At 45.0% G+C, this 22,094-nt stretch overlaps 1 protein-coding gene across 3 annotated transcripts in view; it reads right to left on the bottom strand.

Moving 5' to 3' along the window:
- LOC148542938 (protein NYNRIN-like) overlaps window positions 1-22,094 on the bottom strand; it is a 487,471-nt gene that overhangs the window by 279,073 nt on the left and 186,304 nt on the right. For all 3 annotated transcript variants that reach the window (XR_015875106.1, XR_015875101.1, XR_015875094.1), the window contains exon 4: window positions 7,593-7,661. The gene's annotated coding sequence lies outside the window, so the exon portion shown is untranslated. The remainder of the gene's footprint in view (window positions 1-7,592; window positions 7,662-22,094) is intronic.

The following is a 22,094-nucleotide window of genomic DNA, read 5'->3' as shown; positions in this document are numbered from 1 at the left end:
CCCAGAGTCTGCTGCACATGCACAGAACACCGTAAAATAGCCGCCGCCGCCGCCATTTTTCTGGCATTCTGCGCATGTGCAGTAGACTCCGGGCACACTCTACTAATGCTCCGGTGGCTGGCCAGCCGTGTCAGTCGGCTGCCGGCCACCGGGGAGAGAGGGGAGTGCACACGGGTCCCCTTCTCTCTTAAGACGCCCATGCCTGATTCATTAGAGATCGCTATTGTGATCGCATCTCCATAATCGTACGCAGGTCTGCTGCGAAAATATGCTAATGAATGCAATTGCAAAGCCATCGCAGTCCAACATAAAGACGCCGACTTCCCCTATAACATATCCATAAAACCTTCAAATCCACCAAAAACATCAAGACCATCACGCACAGTTACAGCAGGTCAGACCTTACTCAGAAATTGCTAACCTTTCTGCACACTGGCCCTGATTCAGAGACAACCGCTCTGAAAGAGCTTTCGCTCTGAATCAGGGCTTTTTTTTTTTTGGAGCGGCCCCCTGGCCGCTCGCATAGCTGTGGGTGACCACCCACAGCTATTGCGAGCGGCCAGGATGATGGTCAAGACCAACACGACCTTTGGGCTTGCGACGAGACCCTTGTGGTAGGGTCTCCTGGCCGCAAGCCCAAGATAGCTTCTGGCTCTAATAGAGCCAGAAGCTCTCCCACTGACATCACTGGTGATGTCAGTTGGACCGCCCACAAACGGCAGGCGTTCGCATGGGAACGCCTCCGTTTGTGAAGCCACCCCCCCGCCATGCCAACAAAATGGGGCGAGCTGTCGATCAACAGCCACCCCTTTTGTAGTGAGCCACGGAGCGAGTGCTTTTTGCGCTCGCTCCGGGGCTCGCACATCTGCAGCACGCACACCGCGCGTGTGCACTGGGCCACCATCGACCCGCTTGCGAACGCAATGCGCTTGTGAGCGGGTCTGAATCAGGCCCACTGTGAGCACTCAAGCTGCATATGCTGTCGTAGTATCTAATTTATGCACGCCCATGTAATGCCATTCAAACGATGAGGCACATCTGCATTTCTCCGACCACCTCCCTGTCACCACACCCCAAATGTTCAGTGCCTGTCAATCACTATGCAATAGCTCTGCGTGATCGCAGTGCGATCGAAAATGATATCTTTGCGCACGCACACTGCGATGCATACGCATGCACAGTCTGGAACAATCGGCCATCTGCGTATACTTTAGCAGTTGCGATCCATGCTGAATCAGGCCCTATAATTGGATCACCGTAGGCTATCTGATAATGAGTCCCTTAACAAAAGAGTCCCAAGTGCTGAAAGCCAAAATTGTCCCCTCCAGTCTATAGATCTCTCATTGCTTTTTCCTCAGCTTTCACTGCCCCATCCAGTCATATTGCCCCTTCCTGTCATATTTCCCCCTCCAGTCCAACAATCCCTTATTACACCATCCTGTCCATAGATGTCTCATTGCCCCTCCACAGCTCTTACTGCACCTTTCAGTCCACAAATCTCCATGTGTGACCTTCACAGCTCTTACTGTGTCCTCCAATCCATAGATTTCTCATTGCTTTATCCACAGCTATCACTGGGGCAGTCCATACTGTAGGGGGTAAATTTACTAAAGGTCAATTTGCAGCATGATTTGAGGAGTGATTTAGCTCTTCTCAAATCGACTCAAATCGCATGCAGTGAAAATCGATTTTTCACTGCATTTACTATTAGTCGATTTGTTTTGCGATTTGCAGAACAAATTCGATTTGCATCGGTTTTGAAGAGTGATTTGTTGTTCGATTTGGCAAGTTCATGTACAAATCGAAAGGCAAATCACCCTTCAAATCACTCTTCAAATCCCTGACACAACGAACTGCTTCATGCTTTCACTTTCAGCATGAGCAGTTCATTGTCACACAGATACATGCAGACATCAGTGAGATGCCTGCATGTGTCTGGCTGGAAAAAGTGTCTAAATAGTTAATTTTAAAAAACAAAACATGAGGTCACCCCCCAGAACACCACCAGTCCCGGACTTTGCCAACCCTGTTCTGGTTGACTAAGTACAGGGAAAAAATTACGTAGGGTCTCCCTGTACAACCAGCACAGGGATATGGGAAGCAGAGCTGGTTCTGGATTTACAGGGAAAAAATTGCATAGGGTCTCCCTGTAAGATCCAGAACCAGCCCTGGACCCTCTCTAACGGAAGGCTGATGCCACAGCCAGGGGAGCCCTATCACCAGGCCCCCCAGCCACAGCATCAGCCCTGACCTTTAGTCAGCCCAGGCCAGGGATCCCTGGGGAGTTGGTCTACCTCTCCCGGGCACCCCTAGCCTGGGCTTAGCCCGGGGCTTTCCCCGCCACCCCTGGGCGGTGGGTGCGGGTTGATTGTGACAGTGTGGTGTAAAAAAAGATATAAATAAACATTGTCTTTCCAGTAGAACTGCAGGTCCCAGCAAGCCTCCCCTGCATGCTTGACTATCGGGCTTGCAACGAGACCCTTGTGGTAGGGTCTCGTGGCCGCAAACCCCAGAGAGATTTTGGCTCTAACAGATGGCAGGCATTCTCATGGGAACGCCTCCGTTTGGGCAGCCACCCCCCTGGCCCGCCCACCAAAGGGGGCGAGCTGTCACTCAACATTGACAGCTCACCCCCTTTGGTGCGAGACCCGGAGCGACGGATTGCCCGTCGCTAGCTGGGTCTTTTTAATTGCTTTATACAGTGAGATACATGCAGGCATCTCACTGATGTCTGCATGTATCTGTGTGAATCCGACCTGCTCATGCTCAAATTGAAAGCATAAAGCTGGTCTATTGTATTGGGGATTTGAAGAGTGATTTGAAGTCCGATTTTGAGGTCGATTTCAAATCGAATGATAGTAAATAAGGGTTTTGTGTGTTGGGCTATGTGAAAGTACCAATGTTTTTCCGATGGTCGATTTGAGGGTGACTTGAGTCCAAAGTTGATTTGAAGCCTGATTTTACATGCGATTTGGCCTTTAGTAAATACTCAAAACCATAATCGATGAAAATCGCACCTCAAATCACTCAAAATGCCAAATCGACCTTTAGAAAATTTACCCCTAGATCTCTAATTTCACCTCCACAGCTCTCACTGCCCTTTCCTGTCCACAAATCTCTATCTGCTCTCTCCACAGCTCTCACTGCCCACTTAAATTCATAGATCTCTCATTGCCCATCCACCACTGTCTCTTTCACAGATCTCACTTAAAAACTAGTTAAACTGAAAGAATATCTGAATATGTAGCAGAGTTAACATATTATCAACACTGGCTTTGCAGTTGGTCTTTCAGATGTAATATGAGACTGGATGGTATGTGGTATGCACAATGAAGTATTCAAAAGAGATTATTATCTGAACCAGATATAACATATGTCTGTGCAGTGCTTATTGCAACTCCAATAGCTACTGCAACAAGGGTGCATCGACTTGAATGGCCCCTCATATGCATCAACATTACATCAAAAAGTTTTTGACTGGAAACACAAATAAAATGTCTTTTAAACAGAGAATGTTTTATTTTCTATATGGGCAGACCTCACAAAATGCCAGCCATTGTTTGTTTAAAGATAAAGAAATGTTCTAAAAATGATTATATAAAACAGTACAATTGTGTCCTCATACATCATTGCTGCAGTCACGCCAAACAGCCCATGTCCCGTGCTACTCTTGTGGATTTTAGTGTCTTTTTTTTTTGGTTGAAAAATGCTATGCGACTAGGATGCACCAAGAGTCTGCGCTGATTAATTTCATGTGCAACACATGTATAATATCTGTTGTGCTTCATATACATATTAACAGATTGAGGGACCTATTCATCATCAGACGCTGTATGTTAAGTATTGAACAAGCTGAACTCGCAGCGGGGGATAGATTACACCGGAGCAATTCATCATTGCTCCGGTGTGGGGACAGCTGTCCCCTCAGTTAGTATCGCAGCTTCTGTAGCTGCATTACTTACCTCCTTCCTGTCAGCCCGGCTACACATGCATGTGCACAGCCACCGAGTAGTCCGTGAGAAGGTGGCGGAGGGATCCGCTCGGCTCCCTCTTCACATCCCTGGAACTCCTTCCCATAGGAGTTGAAGATGGCACTTGTTCTCGTGAGCAAACTCAGAAAACTTTCAGTTTTTAGAGTTTGCTGAATATCAGGGGGTCCTATCAAACCCCTGATGATGAATGGCCCGGTAACTAAAATATGCGTTTCTGCATGCCACTTATCAATGATGAATAGGCCCCTGATTAACTGTTGCACAAATCCTATTATTAAAATGGTATGAACACTCAAAGGAATGAAAGCATTGTCTTATATGAAAAAGCTAGAAAAGTCAGGTATTTTTTCACCTGCAAAATGGAGTATATGAGCCACACCCATAGTACCAGCACTGAAGAAAGGTAAAGTGAGAAGTATTTGCATACAGTATGTGGACACTTAAAACAAGTAACCCATTATAGCACATAGTACAATGGGCCTTATTTAGCAGTGCACGCAGATTCCCGACCTATTCTGCGATCCTGCACGCAGGCTAGCAGTAGACTGTCATTGATTGACAGTCTGCTGCCATTTGTGGGCGGGGAGGGGGCGGCGATGGTTGCCGTTTCCCGAAAAGGCTTTTCAACAAAGAAAAAGCTGGTCACATTGAACATGGTCCTCATCCACTTCCTCTGATGGAACCACTAATGTCAATGCCAGTCACAGAGTATAAGATATGGTAGCATCTTCTTGTTGATTTCAGCTGTGATGTCTTATTTCATTGAATTTGCAGCAGATTTCCTTACTAATCTTTGCAGTGACTTCAGCCTCTTCTATTTGCATAACAAAACTGGTGGTGGCTACAAGAGTTTGCCAGGGGAAACTGTGGACTAGGGGCCTGCCACCTGATTCAGTACGGATCGCATCTGCGATCGCGGCTGCGATTACGCATGCAGTCTCACTGCGATGATATGCTAATCCACTGAAATTGCTATGCCGTTGCAGCACAACATATGGACATCCCCTTTACCTTACAGACATCTGTAATACTTTGCAAGACTGCGAAAACATCAGTAACATCGAGTACCATTGGAGCGTCACACACACTTTCACAAGGTCTGGCCTTACTCAGGCCAAGATGCCTATTGCATTGCAGTGGCTAATTTATGCACACCCTTGCAACAGCGTTGAAGCGCACTGGCACCCCTGCGTTTTGCAGACCACCGCCCCGTCACCACCCCCAAACGGCACTTCCTGTCAATCACTCAGCATTGGGTCTGTGTAGTTTTTGCGATCCCAGTCCCGATCGCAGTGGAGTGTTCGTGTACGCACACTGCGTAGCATACACATGAGCAGAACGCAACAATCGGCCGATTGCGTGTGTAATCGCAATAGCAATCCTTGCAGAAACAGGCTCTAAGCTCCACTTCATTTCATATGCTCAGCTCCCAACTGTCATTTTTCAAACACTGCCTGTGAGATGACAGTTGGGAGCTGATTGGCTGGCACCATATCACTTTCTTATCACTTTTCACTCTGGGCCTGATTCAGAGCCGGACACTATTTGCGGACGGTCGTTCCAAAAAAGGGGCTGGCTATTTAAATTGAGCGCTCGCTCTTTGCGGTTTGTTGACGCCTCTATATCTGAGCGAGCGAATGAAAAATGCGCTCGCTATTTTGTAAAGACGCCCCTTTTCTGTTCGCATCACACGTCATCTCCGGTATTTATTAGATTAATCGGGTAAATCGAAAGGCATCTGAACTGCTCGCAGTGCTTGTGGTAGGTTTTTCTTACCGCAATCACTGCGAGCAGTTCAGCCTCAAAGACAACCAAGTGACGTGGTCGATGACGCTCCTTTAATAATTATGCACTCCCATTAAACGCCCTGTTTACCGTTAGGCACGCCTGCGTTCGGATCTCCACTCCCCCGTTTTCAAGCACCTTCCCCTGTTACCACCCACAAACGGTACACTCTGTCAATCAACTTAGCAGCCCCTCGCTGTTTTGCGAGCGCACGATTTCCGACCGCAATGACTGGTTTGCGCATGCGCATTACGACCCATAGGCATGCGCAGTTGTGAGAACATCGCTCAGAGCGAACGAGCGGCCGCTTACAAGCGGCTCTGAATCAGGCCCTCTCTCCTAACTCTGCTTAGGAGATATACCCCATATTCTCTTTATCAACGGTTAGCAACAAAGCCTTTCATCTTGCGCATATTGATTTAATCGATGGCTAGACACAAAGATTTTGAGAGTAAGCGGCTAATGTATACATAATCCAATGTAGGAGACTTTTATGGGCGGGATGCATCAAGGGGAAAAATGCGGTCAAAACCCCGAAAATGCGGGTTTGACCGCATTTCTCATATGCCTATGGGCTTCTCCCCGCTGAGTGCTGATAGAGGGATCCAATCTGATTCCTCCCAGGGCCGCCCGCGGTGTGTGTGTCCTTCTGCGCATGCGCAGAAGGATGCTGGAGGGGCTTCTGGGTCATAAACCTGGAAATCCCCCCATCGCAAAGGGCCGCTCTTACTGACAGAGCGGTCCTTTGCGGGGATCGTCATGCGTAACGGCGTTACCAAGGCCAGCATGCATGCAATGACTGGCGGAATGCATCACATCGCAAGTGCAATGTGTCATGCATCCTGCCCATTATCTTTCTAGAGTGGAGTGAATGTCTATCACTAAAGCTGGATATATACAGTACAATGATAGATATATCAACGAACAGGCGATATATCTATAGTGCATTGCCGGGTGTGTACAGCGGATATGGTCTGTGAACGACGTCGTTCACAGACATATCTGATCTGCTGGGCAGCACAGCAGAGGGGTGACATATCTGAAAGATATATCGGCCATCTGCTGGTGTGTACGGGCGACCTGTCGATTGCCCGTACACATGCTGTGGCACCTGGCGGTGACTGACAGCTCAAATGGATGTGCGATTTAAATGCACGCCCATTTCAGCTGTCGAGCCAGGCACACCAGGCAGACAAATTATTAAGTGTGTGTGTGTACCCAGCTTTAGGTAGGAGACCAATATTCTAGTTCTGTATCTCAGTGGTGGTTGTGGTGACACTGTTGAGATGCAGGGGGGCTGTGGTGAGTTACCAAAGGCTGCAGTGAAATATACAGTAGGATGCTGTGGTGAGATGCAGGGGGCAAGAGTAAGAAGCAGGAGGCTGTTGTGACATGTAGGGGCCTATGGTGAGATACAGGGGACTGTGGTGACATGACGTAGGTTGTTATGAGATGCAGGGGGGCTGTGGTGAGTTACAAAGGGCTGCGGTGAAATATAGGATGCTGTGGTGAGATGCAGGGGGCAAGAGTAAGAAGCAGGGGACTGGTGACATGGTGTAGGTTGTTATGAGATGCAGGGGGCTGTGGCGAGATGAAATTCTCCCATGCAAAGCCAAAACAGAAAAACTTTTGCTATTGGTGCTAACAATAATATCCTGCAAAATCTGCATCTATCCAGTAAATAAAAACACAGTGATTTTGTTCATATAGTAATCAAAACATTTAAGCTTGCAGCCCATCGACCCCAATTATCTGCAAGCCCTACACTAGTATATATGCCAAACACACCATTAAATTGCAGTTAAATGCACTCACCTTAGGTACAGAGGGTAACATCTGGAACCGGACTACTTGCCTGTGATGCACTCCTGTGATGTTGTCTCACTGTAATGATTAATATAACATGTAAATAAAGGTAAGATGACTTGTACTTTAGGTGAAAAACCTAAATAAAACTGAAAAGTTGCTGGCAAGCTAGATTTTGAAGTGCAGTATTTACTCTTTCTACAACTACATTTCCAGTTGAACCTCCCACAGTAGGTTACTGTACAGTATGTGCTGTCCACACCTTTATTTTCCAGGAGCAATTCCCTAACCTAGCAATTTTTTTTTCTTTTTTGGAAATTACTTTTGCAAACTAAAGGGCCTGTTTAATAAGCTGCTGCTTTCTGGCGTGTTTACACAAACAATGTAAAAGGGCAATGCTTTTAATAGCAAAACAAGGGGTGTAGTACATAAGCCTGAAGAGTTAGATCATAGAAGGGGCAGGTTACTTTTACAGTACAGGAAAGTGATAGAAGACTCCTGTACAACTGATGCAGGAAGATTTTGGTGTCAAACTCATGCCCGCCAAGAGCTGCCACTGGCCTGGGTACTGATGGGAGGTGTGGTCTAATCGCGGGATGCATGGCCACACCCCCTTAGGGGAGTGGGCGCTGTGAGTCCCACAGCCCTACACAGATCCAGGGGGGGGGGGACGCAATCAGTGTGTTCGCTCTCCCCCACAGGCAGAGAAGCAGTCTCCCTGCTTCCACAATAAGTCTAACACAGAGATTTTTTGTATTTAAATTACTTCACAAACATATGGTTGAATCCCATAGGGTTGCTTATTCACACACTTACCTAGTCAGACTAATATTATATGTAAAAGTGTAAAATGTTTTTGTTCACACTATAGAATAACATTTTATCTGCAGTGAAGTTATCTGCATCCACCACATATTAAGGTATGTTCAGAAGACTACAGTAAACATACAGCAAGATACAGTACATTTACCATAGAGATGGTAGTTCTTGCTCTGTCCACCATGCAGTTGATGCTGAGTGAACTGCTGGGAAATGTGATTGGTCAGGGTCGAAACTAGGATTTTTGTCACCCTGGGCAAGACAGTAATTTGGCGACCCCCCTGGTAATTCCCCATAGTAATACCCCCTTCAGCAGTGTCCCTATAGTAATGTCCCCTTCAGCAGTGCACTTATAGTAATGCCCCCTGTAGTAGTGCCCATATAGTAATGCCCCATTGTAATGCCCCTGCAGTAGTGCCCATATAGTAATACCCCCATAGTAATGCCAATGTAGTAGTGCCCATATAGCAATGCTCCTGTAGTAGTGGCCATATAGTAATGCCCCATAGTAATGCCCCTGCAGTAGTGCCCATATAGTAATGCCTCTATAGTAGTGCCCTTATGGTAATGCCCCCATTGTGCCGCTTACACAAAAAAACCCCCAATACTTACCTTAAACTGGGGATGAGCGAGTTCGGATTTTTGAAATCCGAACCCCCCGATCTGAGCCGGGAACTTAGTCCGGCTCGAGTTTTCCTGCCAGACTCTGTTCCTGGAACGAGGCAAAACGTCATCATCCTGGTGTCGGATTTTTGCGAGACCCGGACTTTACACATTTCTCATCTCCCACCCCACCATCTTCACTCCAGTCCTGGAGAGGGTAGTGAGAGGACGTGTCTCAATCTCTAGTGTAGTGTCTGTGGGAAAGTGGTGTGGCTGCTCTGCTGTATCAGTCCAGTCCTGTGGTGCTGTGCTGCTATATCAGTCTGGGGGTGACGTGCTCTGCTGTATCATTCCAGTGGTGCTGTGCTGCTGTATCAGTCTGGGGGTGACCTGCTCTGCTGTAGAATTTTTTGAAAAATGACAGGGGCGTGCAGGAGATGCTTTGGGTGGCCTGAAAAATTTCGGGCCTCTTTCTCCATTCAGCGACTGCGCGCCGAAGACTGGAGCACCAGCAAACACTCTTGAACCTGCCCTGCCATCACCTGAAGCAAGAGGTTGTAACGCTGTGAAACTCAACCCTCTATATATTTCAGAGGATGGAGGAGCAGCAAAAGGCCGTTCAAGCCTATACATCCACCTATGACATAGGCAAAGGAGGGGGTATGCACCTGACTCAAGTGCAGTGAGTCAGGTCATTCCCCTCATCAGGCTTTTGCAGAAGCAGCTGGAGAAAGTGAAGGAGGAGCTAAGACAGAGCGATTCCGCTCGGTATGTGGGACTTGTGGATGAAGCCCTTCATTCACTTTGCCAGGATTCGAGGGTAGTCAATCTGTTGAAATCAGCCCACTACATCTTGGCCATCATGCTCGATCCTAGGTTTAAAACCTATGTAGTGTCTCTCTTTCTGGTGGACACAAGCCTGCAGAGGTGCAAAGACCTGCTGGTGAAAACACTGTCAGCTGATGCGGAACGTGACACGGCAATAGCTCCTTCTTCAATTTCTCCCGTAACTGGGGCTGCCAGGAAACAACTTAGATATCCTAACCAACTCACTGGCAGTGATGCAGGGCAGTCAGGACCAAGTTTGGACATCTGGTCTGGACTGAAGGATCTGGCAACAATTTCTGACATGTCTACTGTCACTGCATGTGATACTGTCACCATTGAAAGAATGGTGGAGGATTACATCGGTGACAGCATCCAAGTAGGCATGTAAGACAGTCCGTACCTGTACTGGCAGGAAAAAGAGGCAATTTGGAAGCCCCTGTACAAATTTGCTCTATTTTACCTGTTTTTAGTGCAGCCGGGAACCTTGTCAGCGAAAGGCGTAGAAGGTTGCTTCCAAAAAATGTGGAGATGACGTTCATCAAAATGAATTATCAATTCTTCCGGGAAGACCAGCCTCCAGAAAGTACAGAGGGACCTGTGGTGGTGGATTCCAGCGTGGACAAATTAATACTCTCTGAGGATGAGGATGTACACAACACTGAAGCGGGTGAGGAATCGGTGGATGAGGACGACATCTTGCCTCTGTAGAGCCAGTTTGTGCAGGGACAGATTAATTGCCAGCTTGTTTTGTGGGGGCCTAAACGAACCAATAATGGTGCTGAAATGATTGGTTTGTTAAAGTGTGCATGTCCTGTTTATACAACATAAGGGTGGGTGGGAGGGCCAAAGGACAATTCCATCTTGCACCTCTTTTTTTTCTTTGCATTATGTACTCTTTGGGGCCTAGTTTTTCAAACTGCCATCCTGTCTGCCACTGCAGTGCCACTCCAAGATGGGCCACGTGTTTGTGTTGCCCACTTGTGTCGCTTAGCATAGTCATTCAGCTAAATTAATGTTATTGAGGTTAATAATAGCGTAGGAACAAAAAAAAAATATTCTGTGATTTTAGCTGTTTTTATGCTTGTTTCCAAAAAAATACAGATCCAAAACCAAAACCCGGAAGAAAGATCCAGATCCAAAAGCAAAACACAAAAAGTGGCCGGTGCACACCCCTAACATAAACTCCACTCCTACGTCTGCTGCCGTCTGGTCTGCTCGGTTGCTTCTCGGAACTATGGGAGAGACGTGACGTCTGTCCCATAGTGCCCATGGGGAGAGCCGGAAGCTGGAGTTCAGGACAGAACTCCAGCCTCCGACAACCGTGGCCCTGCAGGGAAGGAGCGCGCCCGCTAGTAATAAAACCTCAGCGTGCATTCGGGTAGGAGTCTCCCTGTGGCGCCGGGCCTGGGGGCGGATGCACCTCCAGCCCCCCCCCCCCCAGTTGCGGCCCTGACATGGTTATCTACTGTGTTTGAGCCCTTAGAACACATACTGTAATCATAGAAAAAGGCAGGCGCGATGGGACTGTCAGTATAAATATGTGGGTGCAGGGTGTGCAGTGTGGGTGGTGTGTATCAACCAAATCTGCCTCTGTCATTTTTCAAATACAGCCTATAACTGTAAGTTAGGAGCTGATTGGTTGGTACTGTATCTGTCTCCACTTTATCTCTCTTCAAGGCTTAGTACATCTCCCCCACAGACAGGACTGGAATGCAGAATCACTGACAGGACAGACAGAAACACAAGCAGGATTGAGGGACAGACATTCTGACAATGCTAAAAGACAAGTTCACTGGTCAGAGAGACAGACATACTTACAAGACAAGCAGAAACAGAAACTGACTTACAGTCACACTGACTGTGCTAGAAAAGAGGCTTCCAGGTCAGACAGACACACTGAAAGTGCTCACCCTATTTCCCCCCTGCAGATCAGGGATATACAACCTGTATAATACAGGCTCTCCTGAACTGTGTGCTGGGAGCTTCCTGATGACACAGCACATGAGTGGTCTGTTCTTCTGCTTCCTGAACTAGTCTCACACTCCCCTCTACCAACGTAGTCTATTAACTAAGAGGTCATACAAGCCTACCCTCCCGGAATTCGCGGGAGGCTCACGATTATTCGGGTAACCCCCTGCACTCCCAGAAGGGTAGGCACTTCTCCCGCTTTCTGCCCACTTCCTAGTGAAGTGGGCAGAATGGGGAGAATAATAGCGGGGATCAGCGGGTTCGTGCGTTGTGGGCGATTCCCATCATTTAGCCCCGCCCCCTATTTTAAATATGCGTTGTTGTGGCAAATTCCCACAAGGGGACGGTGCTTTATGACATGATTTCAGACGGCTCCGTCCACAACTCCACCCACCTGCCTCTCCTTACCAGGCTTCAAAGCTGATTGGTTGCCATGTGCAACTACTGCTACTAAATGCTACTTCAAAGCTGATTGGTTGCCATGTGCAACTTCTCCACTGGTCCACTTCATGCTTTTCACTGCTTGATACATAAACCCCACAATTACACAAAGATTTCCTGGAGTGGGATCTGGTACTGTCCCATAGCATATGAGCAGTCTGATGACCCTGCATGCACAGTAGCGCAGCCGATCCGAACCTGGTAATAAAGAAATGATCACATTAACGATCATTTACTTCTTACATCCCGCAGGGATGGGCCTCTATCTGTCATGTACTAACCATGCTTTTTATTCTATACTCATATTATATATAATTACACGAATAGCTAATTTAAAGCTTATTTTTCAGACACTGCAACTGTCTGGTTTTGATGTTAACAACCCAACCCAATAGCAGACGAAGGCCATATAGACATGAGAATAAATAATAATCCTGGGTGTTTTGCTGATTTGGCTGTCTTGACAGCCTTGTTACTAGGTAGATTAGCGAAGTTATTGGTCAGGTGGTTGGTTATATGATCAATGGAGTGAATTATGGGAGTGTTTGAGGATTATGTATATAAGAGGTGGTTGTCAATTTTGGAGCCCACCCTCCAGCCCAAAGCTTTGCTGCTTGTATTTTGTTGTGCTAACTTTTTCTTCCTGATTCAGGGAAGGCGCAGCATGGCGGGAGAACGCTGCATCTCAGAGGTTGTGAGGGCGCCGGAACTGTATTATGGCGAGTTTGTCCTTCTCGTACAAGGGGGCCCGAGCGCTTTTGTATGGAAGCGCTCGGACTATGCCCAGCAGAGAGGCGAGACCTTCACAATGTAAGTGCGTCTTTAGGGGGAGCGTTTCAGTTGTTCCCCGTGTATGTCTCCAGCTTGAAAGCTAGAACTGAGTATGCAGCGTCTCCCGGCCACCTCGGTTAGGTGAATTATTTAATTGATAAATAATAACTGTGACCTTTTAGCCATGCTGTATTTGTGCCCGTTTCATTATTTTTTAGATAAGCTAAGTGTTAAGTTTAGTAAGGATGTTTAAGGTATTAATCGGCAATAAACCAATGGAGGTCTTATGGAAAACCATATGGCTTAGCTTATCTGTGTGACTTTATTAGTGTACTGTATCTAGAGGTGGAATACTTATTTTATCTGACAACATCACTCTGTTTAAAACATAGCATGCTTTGTTCACTCATATGTAGTCATCATTGATGATTTACAACATTTACAACATTTTTATCAATTTCTAAATATTCACATTTCAAACCAAAATGAGAATTGCTGTTAAAAATTATTATCACTATTAAAAATAAACTATCAGAGAATTTCATTACAGATTAAGTTTTTTGATTATTTTGCAGCATTTGAGACTGTTGGTTGCACCCCAACATCACCTTGGCTGTGAAATGCTCATATAACACTTACATGACCTGTAAAGCCTTGAGGGCACAAAGTGGCAAGTGCCAGAGTTCCAGCAGCAGATGGTTGCCACCTTGACAGCAGAATGTCACTTCTCTGTCATTAATAAACAAAAGTGCTGCAATGTCAGCTTCAGTATGCAGAATAACTTGTACTGTCAGATATTAGTAGTGAGGCCTCTCGCTGAATGTACAGTAGCAGAAAGTGTTCTTGTGCATAACAAAGTACTAAATTGCTTTGTATGCTTTTATTTTCCCTTTCTAGTTTAAATATTTAGATATAAATATTTTAATAATATTCTTTTTAACATATTTAAATGGGTTGGGTATGGATTGCCGGGGTCTGGATGCCGCTGGTCAGAATACCGACAGCGGCATCCTGACAGTCAGAATCCCGACACCCATAGGTAAGTATACTAGCACTAACCTCCACCTCCCCGCACCCTAAACCTAACACTCCCTTCCCGTAGCCTAAACCTAACCCTCCCTCCCCGGTGCCTAGCCCTAACCCTCCCCCTAGTTAGTGCTTAACCATAACCCTAACTCCGCACCCTATCTCTCCCCTAACTTCCGATACCTATCTTCGGGATGCCTGTGGTCGGGATACTGCTGTCTGGATTTCGTCGCTGGTATTTAGACTGTCGGCATCCTACACGCCGGGATGCTGACTACATCCCATTTACAAGGGTAGTCCTCTTTGGAAACCCCTATTTTAATGAGGCCAGCGGCTTGCTAGCGCCTAATTGTGCTCATTACCTGTGTGTGCCATCAATAGTTTTGTTACAGAACTCTATGGAAGAGTTATTCTCTTTCAGAGCTATTGTAGGATAGAATCCTCCATACAGAAGCTTGCTCTTAACTATAAATAACAGGAGATATTTGCTATACGTAGGAGCATATTTGATTGGATATGTAAGGTCCCTGCTCTTAGATTTAGTAAGCTGCAACTTCCTCATTTTATGTTATCTCTCCTAGCAGTTACCTATTCCACCCAGGATAACCTATGTAGCGCGCCCAAAATGGCTGCCTCACCTTGTACCCTCTGTGTGTGGGATATACTGTATAACCTGTAGAAATTATTACCCAAAATTGCTCCACCAACCCTGCATTATGTGCATCATACCCATTATGATGACTGTTTTTGGTTTGTTTTCTTCTTTCTGTAATATTAAACCCCTGTGCTTTGTTCTGATGTTGTAAAGCGACTTTGAGTCCTGATGGAGAAAAGTGCTATATAATTAAAATTATTATTATTATTATTTGTTTGGAAAGTGGTTGCCCACTTAACTATTTTCTATGTTACTCTCCACCCTTTTTCTCAAATAAAAATTGTTATTACCTGTACTTCTTACTCATTAATAGTTGTTAGCTCCGGAATGGCCCAATGACAGTGCGTGGGAAGTGAATTATTGGGGGTGTAATCAGAGTCATACAAATCAAGCCTATAACAGAGAGCTGCCAGCTCTTACGTTGTACAGTTAGAGAGAGCATAAACTAGGTACACTGTGCACATCATAACTTAAAACAGCCTCTCCTTGTCCAACTACTCCCATCTGCTGGTGCAAACTTCTAGTCTACCTCAAATGCCAACATAAACCTGTGCACTTTGGGCCCTCAGGGACGGACACTAATGCAATTTTCAAACACATACCGTGCAATTGTTTGCCATTGCGCATGCGTATGCAGTGCGCGTGCACTGCGATCGCATTGCGATCATGTACGCACAGAGGAATCCTCCGCCAAGTGAGTGACAGACTACCAGCGTTTCGGGGTGGTAGTGGGGAGTGGTCACAAAAACACAGGTGTGCCTGTCCATTTAAATGCTGTTACATGGGCGTGCATAAATTAGCCACTGCGATTGCAAATGCAGCTCTGCATGTCAGAAGAGCTCCCATGACTGCGGCAGGTCAGACCTGCCAAAAGGGTAAGATGGCCACCGGTGTACTTCGATATTACTGAAGTTGAAATAGGTATGCGTGTCAGAAATATAGATGCACTTACCCAAACTGAATTGCGTAGAGGACTGTGGGCTCAGTCTTATCTATTTGCATATCATAAATGGGCTCCACTAGCTCACCGAAAATATAATTAAAGTGAGTTCAGTCTAACAAAAGTAAATTGTTTAAATGTTTTGTTGTGAGTTGCTTAGATTGAGGTTGAAGATTCTTATTACAAATGTCCTTATGTTACGTTGAATGCAAATCGATAGAACTATAAATCCGTATATTTGCCCCTATGCAGAGTAATGTGCATCTTTGCAGTGTGTATATCCCTTATCTATACACTTAGAGCTTGATTCACAGATGTACACTAACACGATGATTAGCACACATCTCCAATGTTTTGGGGTCTGCTGTGGCGTTTGGGGGGGTGGAATAGGGGAATGACTGGCAACCATTCCTGGAAATGGGGGCGTCATCCTCATTTTCCAGGAGTGACGAGGCCAGGGTCTGCGTCGGTGGATACAGATTTCCTGGCCTCGCAAATGACCAGGATATGTTAAGGCTACGGTAAGCTTCAGCCTCCGCAGCTTGGCCAAAGGAGTAACCATCGCGATCTATGTATGGTGATCCCAGGCTGCGACCTCAGTTGCAGCTCTGGGATCACAGATACAGAACAGTAAGGAGATGTCTGTTTCCTATAGACACCTCCTGCTGCATTAGCATTTTAGATGGACGGCATTGCACAGTCGCTTGTGTGCAGCTCTGCAATTCCGTCCATCTCTGAATCAAGCCCTCTGTCTGATAGTAGTCATCATCATCGTCACATTTAGGGGTGTGTACAAGAAAAACAGAGAAAACTAATTTGGAAATGTGCAATAAGCAACCTATGAATAACTGGTATGCAGTCAAATTAGCTTTTATAACAAGTAAAGAGAGTAGCTAAGACTGTGCAGTTTATCTTTATCTGTTACATTTTAGCTAATTTCTATAATAATTAGTAAGCATAATGCAGGGCATACAGTGGCAGATAAAATGCCTGGCAGACCGATAGACATTTAATGTGACAACCTGTAACCCAGCAGATACTGCGGCCATACTATAGAGGTATCTCACAGTGTATTGGCTGCAATATCTGACTTCCTATCCTGCGTTAGTGCATACAGTACATTGCCCAATGCGGCCGAGAATATTGCATCAGATAGATATGCTGGATGATTCGTCATGTCTGACTGATGACAAAATATTATGTGATTGGTCAGGCAAATTTACAGTACAATTATCTGGGCGATCCGCCGATACTAGATGGATCGCCCAGATAATTGTATAATGTACGCCCAGCATAAGTTATGCCCAGACTCCAGTGTATTATACTGAAAAAACATACGCGAACAGCTTTGAAATGCAAATAAAGTATATTATAAAATTGTAAGCTCTACTGGGTAGGACTGCTATGAGATATTTCTTGACCGGGTCTTGGGGCCTGATTCAGAGATGGACACAAGTGGGGATTTGGTCGCTATTGGCCGATGTTTTGGATACTGTGCCAGAGTCGCAGTGCGCATGTGCCATGATGCTGCTGTGGCTCAGCCGTAGTGGGGGGACACTGCAGCCTGCATTCCTGCACCTCCCCTCCAGGCTTCTCTCGGAGTGGAGAAATCAAATGTAGGCAAGTAGGTCTTGGAGGCATGGCTGCACCTCTTTGACAGGCCTTGGCCACCATACAGGCCCAGGGTCGGGTATCTGCCACCTCCCATCTCAGCGTCCAAGCCACTGAGGCAGGGACTGATATTAATGACTGAGTATTCTCTGTACAATACATAAGTGCTTAATAAAAAAAACTATTAATCAATATGCATATAAATTATAACTGTAATTAGCGTGCCTTTAGAGATTTAGCCAGCATTGCAAAATAACTACAACGTCCAGTTGTTATATATTTATATGTTTTTTTGTTCAGAGTTTTAAGTAGAAAAAACGCTAACAACTACTATTAATACTCTCATTTCTAAAGCTAAGTAACAAGGACTAGAACATACAGTATACAGTATATGGCAGTTTGTTGCAGTGTTTTAACATAATCATCAGTCTTCATTTTTTCATGCTGCATCCATTCACCAAGTCACTCAAGTATTTTGCCTTGTTCACCATCTTTATCCTCTAGTATACTCCGGTTTCATGTAAAGTCACTCAGTTCACTTTATCCAAATCTCCCAGGCCTAACATATTCGTGTCCATTTTTTTTTATTTCCAATTATTTTTGTTGTTAATAGTATTTCTGGATAATTTCTGCAAGTGATCTTACAATAGTTTTGCAGCATTTGTGCATACACACATACTACAGTATGTGTGTATATTTTGTCACTTTGTCCACATCGAACATTGGATTGATCCATATCCCCAATACTGTATTGCTTTTAAAAGGTATCCTGCAGTAAACAACAATTTTAAAGCAAACTATGAAGTCAGTGAGAATACCAATCTTTAGCAGAATATGAGTGCAAGATCAACTTAATTGACTAGAACCAGCATTATTTACTAGTTTTTATTATTTTATTATTAAGATTACTAAGCATGTATTGTGGGCTTTAGGAATAAAGTGGCCGCTGTAAAGGCAGCAAGTAGAGAGAGTAAGTGATCTGCATATTAATTTAATATGGAAGAGGTCATGTATAAGGTTTGCTGAGACAGCATGATGCTTTAGCCCCTAAAGGATTTGTGATGTATGTGAGGGGAGAAGGACCCATTTAAGCCTCTCTCCAGACACAGCTCACAGCAAAAGTACAGTCAACAGCAATTCTGCTTTTCTGCTTGATTGGAACTATCATGGACTCTGACCACTGGGGTAATTTGGTGTGTGGGATTTTGCTCGGAAGCATTTATTTCGCAAGTAATTGACCAAAAAATTAATTTTATTCAGGAGATTTAGACTCACTTGAAAATGAACAGCACAAAACTTTAACATTATCACTATGTTGTTTCCTTATTATTTAACTGGCTAGTTTTAAAGGAATGAAAATTATATATAATGCAGTGATTTGACACTACGTAAATAATATGTAATTATATTTGCATAAATATGATCTCTGCATATTTTATGGATATATATGTTTTAAATGTACACATATTAGTAAATAGGTTCACAAAATAATGAGATATGTGAATAAGGTAAAAAATGATACATTAGCTAAATCATGTGAAATACTGTAATCTAATCATATTCCAAGTGGTTTTCACCAAGGATAACTGATAGAAAGATGAATATTAATATTGTTACTGAGGACAATGCGTGGATAGATTTTAAGTTAGTGGTGTTTTATTTTCTTGGTTTATACAAATTCTCAAGGTCTTATTCATTATCAAGCCCGGATTACAGTGTCCAACTCGCTGCAAGTTGCGGCTGCAAGCATGGCCGTGCCCGGTAATTTTGGGGGTGTGGTCTAATTTAAGAAGGCGTGGCCACACCACCTTTAAAAATATTATAATAGTATTTGCTGTACCGACGCCTCTCTTGTTTATTTTGTATGGTACTAATATTACATCTTTCCAAGGGAGGGATGTACTAAAGGAAAAATGCAGTAAAAACCCAGTTTAAACTAAACCTGGCGTTACCCTATAGAAGCCTATGGGCTTCTTACTGCATCATGCTCTGACACTTCGCTGTCGCCCAGTACTAGCCCCCACTCACCTCAGTGTCCTAGTTGCCAACCTGTGCTCCTCCTGGGTCCTTCGCCTCCTTCTCCTCCTAATTTTCCAGATGCAAGGAGGAGGAGCAGGAGCCCGGGACTTCCTGCACAGGTCACCAGCAGGAAGCTCCGGAGCTCGGAGTGTTGGGCTCACCCCACTGTCATGAGAAATGAGGGAAGTGGCACGTGGTCATGCCCCTAAAAAGTAATCTGCTAGGCTGTGTATAAAGTCACGCATCCACAATTCAAAATGTTAGCAGGTATTATAATAATAATAATAATAATAATAATTATTATTATTATTATTATTATTATTATTATCTTCATTACAAGTAAAAATATAAACAAATATTATACATTTAAATATTGTGGGATGTGGCAGATATAAGTTTTGCATATTTAGTGTATGTTCTGGTAAAACCACATCCTCAGTTTATTCATTCGATCTGTGAGCATTTTACCAGACAAGTGAGAAGTGGAGCAATAATGTAAAGAGGTGGGAGAATGCATAAACATGATACTGAGCTAGATGCATGGTATATTGTTTCAAAATAAAGTATGAAGGACACAGTGTATCAATGTTCAGGAGTCCTGAAAATGGCTTTGATACAGGCTTAATCCATTTTCCAAAGTATTGTATGTGCCATTTCTGGGACATTTTTACTGTACTGTACACTTGTATTCGAGGTTAATGTGTATATATAGCTGTTCAATCACTACCTTAGCACAGAATAAGACGTGTTACATTATATTTAAAGAATATCTGACTTGGGGCTCAATTTATGAGTCAGTGAAGAGCATATTTTACACTGGAAAATAGGCAAATAGTCTCTTCACTGTTTCATGCCATTTATCAAAGGGTTACTTCCACAGAAATCAGAGATGTCTCTAGCCTTAACCCATTTACCTGCACTTATCACTCAAAGCCTAGATTTTCGTCACTAGATAACGCCATCTTGAGATGATGTTATCTATACCTGGCAATGGGGACCAGCAAAGTCAAATTGGCTTCACAGGATTCCTACTGAGTTACACAACTATGCGCATGCACAGATGGAACCGCACGGGCGGCGGTTCAAATCCTGACAGCAGCAGCCCGGCAAGGATGAAAATCCCGATCGTCCTAGGCAAGTATTTCCTAACCTAATTTTACCTTCGATCGGTAAGCCAGGTATCGGTCTCGACGCCTGTCATTTAACCCTTGCCGGTATTGTACAGTCGGGAAGCTGGCGGTCAGCATTCCGTCCATCGGCTTCCCGACTGTTTCCCGCACAGATGTCTGCCTCACATACATTAGGCATTTTACATTAATCTTTCATCTGCTGGCAACTGAGAAAGGACGCTCCAGGCAGCTTTGCTGCATAGATTTTTACTCCAAGGGCCAGACCAAATTATTCCTGGGCCTGAGGTTGCCCATCCCTGGTATAGATATGACTGCAAGAAGCAGAGATACAAAACAAAAGATATAACAGGTTGCAGTGGCAAACGCAGGATTTTGAAAGGGGGGTTTCCAAATAATCGCCTGCCCGCCCCCCCCCCAGCAGTAAAATAAAATGGCACCTGGCTGCATTAAAAAAAAAAAAATACTGGGACTCCCAGCCCCCGTCACCCTACCTACCCCCCCCAGCAGTAGAATAATATGGCACCTGGCTGCATTAAAAAAAATAAATACTGGGATTCCCAGCCCCCGTCACCCTACCTACCCCCCCCAGCAGTAGAATAATATGGCACCTGGCTGCAGTCACAAAAAAAATAAATACTGGGACTCCCAGCCCCTGTCACCCTACCTACCCCCCCCAGCAGTAGAATAATATGGCACCTGGCTGCAGTCACAAAAAAAAAAAAAAATAATACTGGGACTCCCAGCCCCCGTCACCCTACCTAATTCGGCGGCCACTTACATCTTGTGGCCGCCCGGCGCCGAACTCAACAGCTCCGGAGGCGCGGCAGTCCACAGAGCGCCGCTGACAGCTGAGAGGCGCTGATGCTCACGGTGCCTGCCTGGGAACTGGCTGGGAGGGGCTTGCGCGCTGCAGCTCCCCCTACAGCCAGCCCAGGCAGTGTCACAGTATTTCTTAAAAAAAAATTTTTTTTATTAAGCAGCGCTGCTCGCCGGGTCGAACAGGGGGGGTTTCCAGGGACTCGGAAACCCCCCCTGCATGTGCGGGTGGGTTGCAGCCCATACTGATAGATTAAGCTCTAAGGTAGGGGTGGGCATTAAGTGGCCCCCAGCTGTTGTAGAACTACACATCCCAGCGTGCCCTGCCACATTTTTGCTATTTGGCCATGCTAAAACTGATGCAAGACATGCTGGAATTTGTAGTTCAACAACAGCTGGAGGGCCGCTTATTGCCCACCCCTGCTCTAAGGAGAGGTGTATCAAGCCTTCTAGAAAGAGATGTAATCCATAGCAACCAGCCAGATTCTTCCTACCATTTTAGAGAATGTAAATGATAAATCCCAGACACAGTAGAAAGTGATTGGTTGATTTGGCAAACTTACCTGCTAGTCCAGTTCTCCACACTTTAGTAGGCTTGATACATCTGCTATCTTTTTTGCAATAGTAGACCAGTCTACTACATATATGAGTTTAAATATTTCATTCTTTTGTAGTACAGTATGTCATGGAATTAAAGTACATAAAAAATATAAGAATTTGACATATTAAGGATTCTTTAACGGACAGAAATGTTAAAAATATGAAATCATACAATTATTTTTGTGAAGTTGGCCATTGTTACAGGCATATTCATGAGCTAGCAATTCAAAATGGTGTCTGTCGGAGAGGCAAACTTTTAATGATGGGAGCAATATTGTATGTGC

This window comes from Taudactylus pleione, unplaced genomic scaffold (assembly GCF_031769625.1).
Source record: "Taudactylus pleione unplaced genomic scaffold, aTauple2 ptg000007l, whole genome shotgun sequence".
Classification (NCBI taxonomy): Eukaryota; Metazoa; Chordata; class Amphibia; order Anura; family Myobatrachidae; genus Taudactylus; species Taudactylus pleione.
Note: the sequence above shows the minus strand (reverse complement) of the source record. Positions and strands in the feature narration are given on the sequence as shown.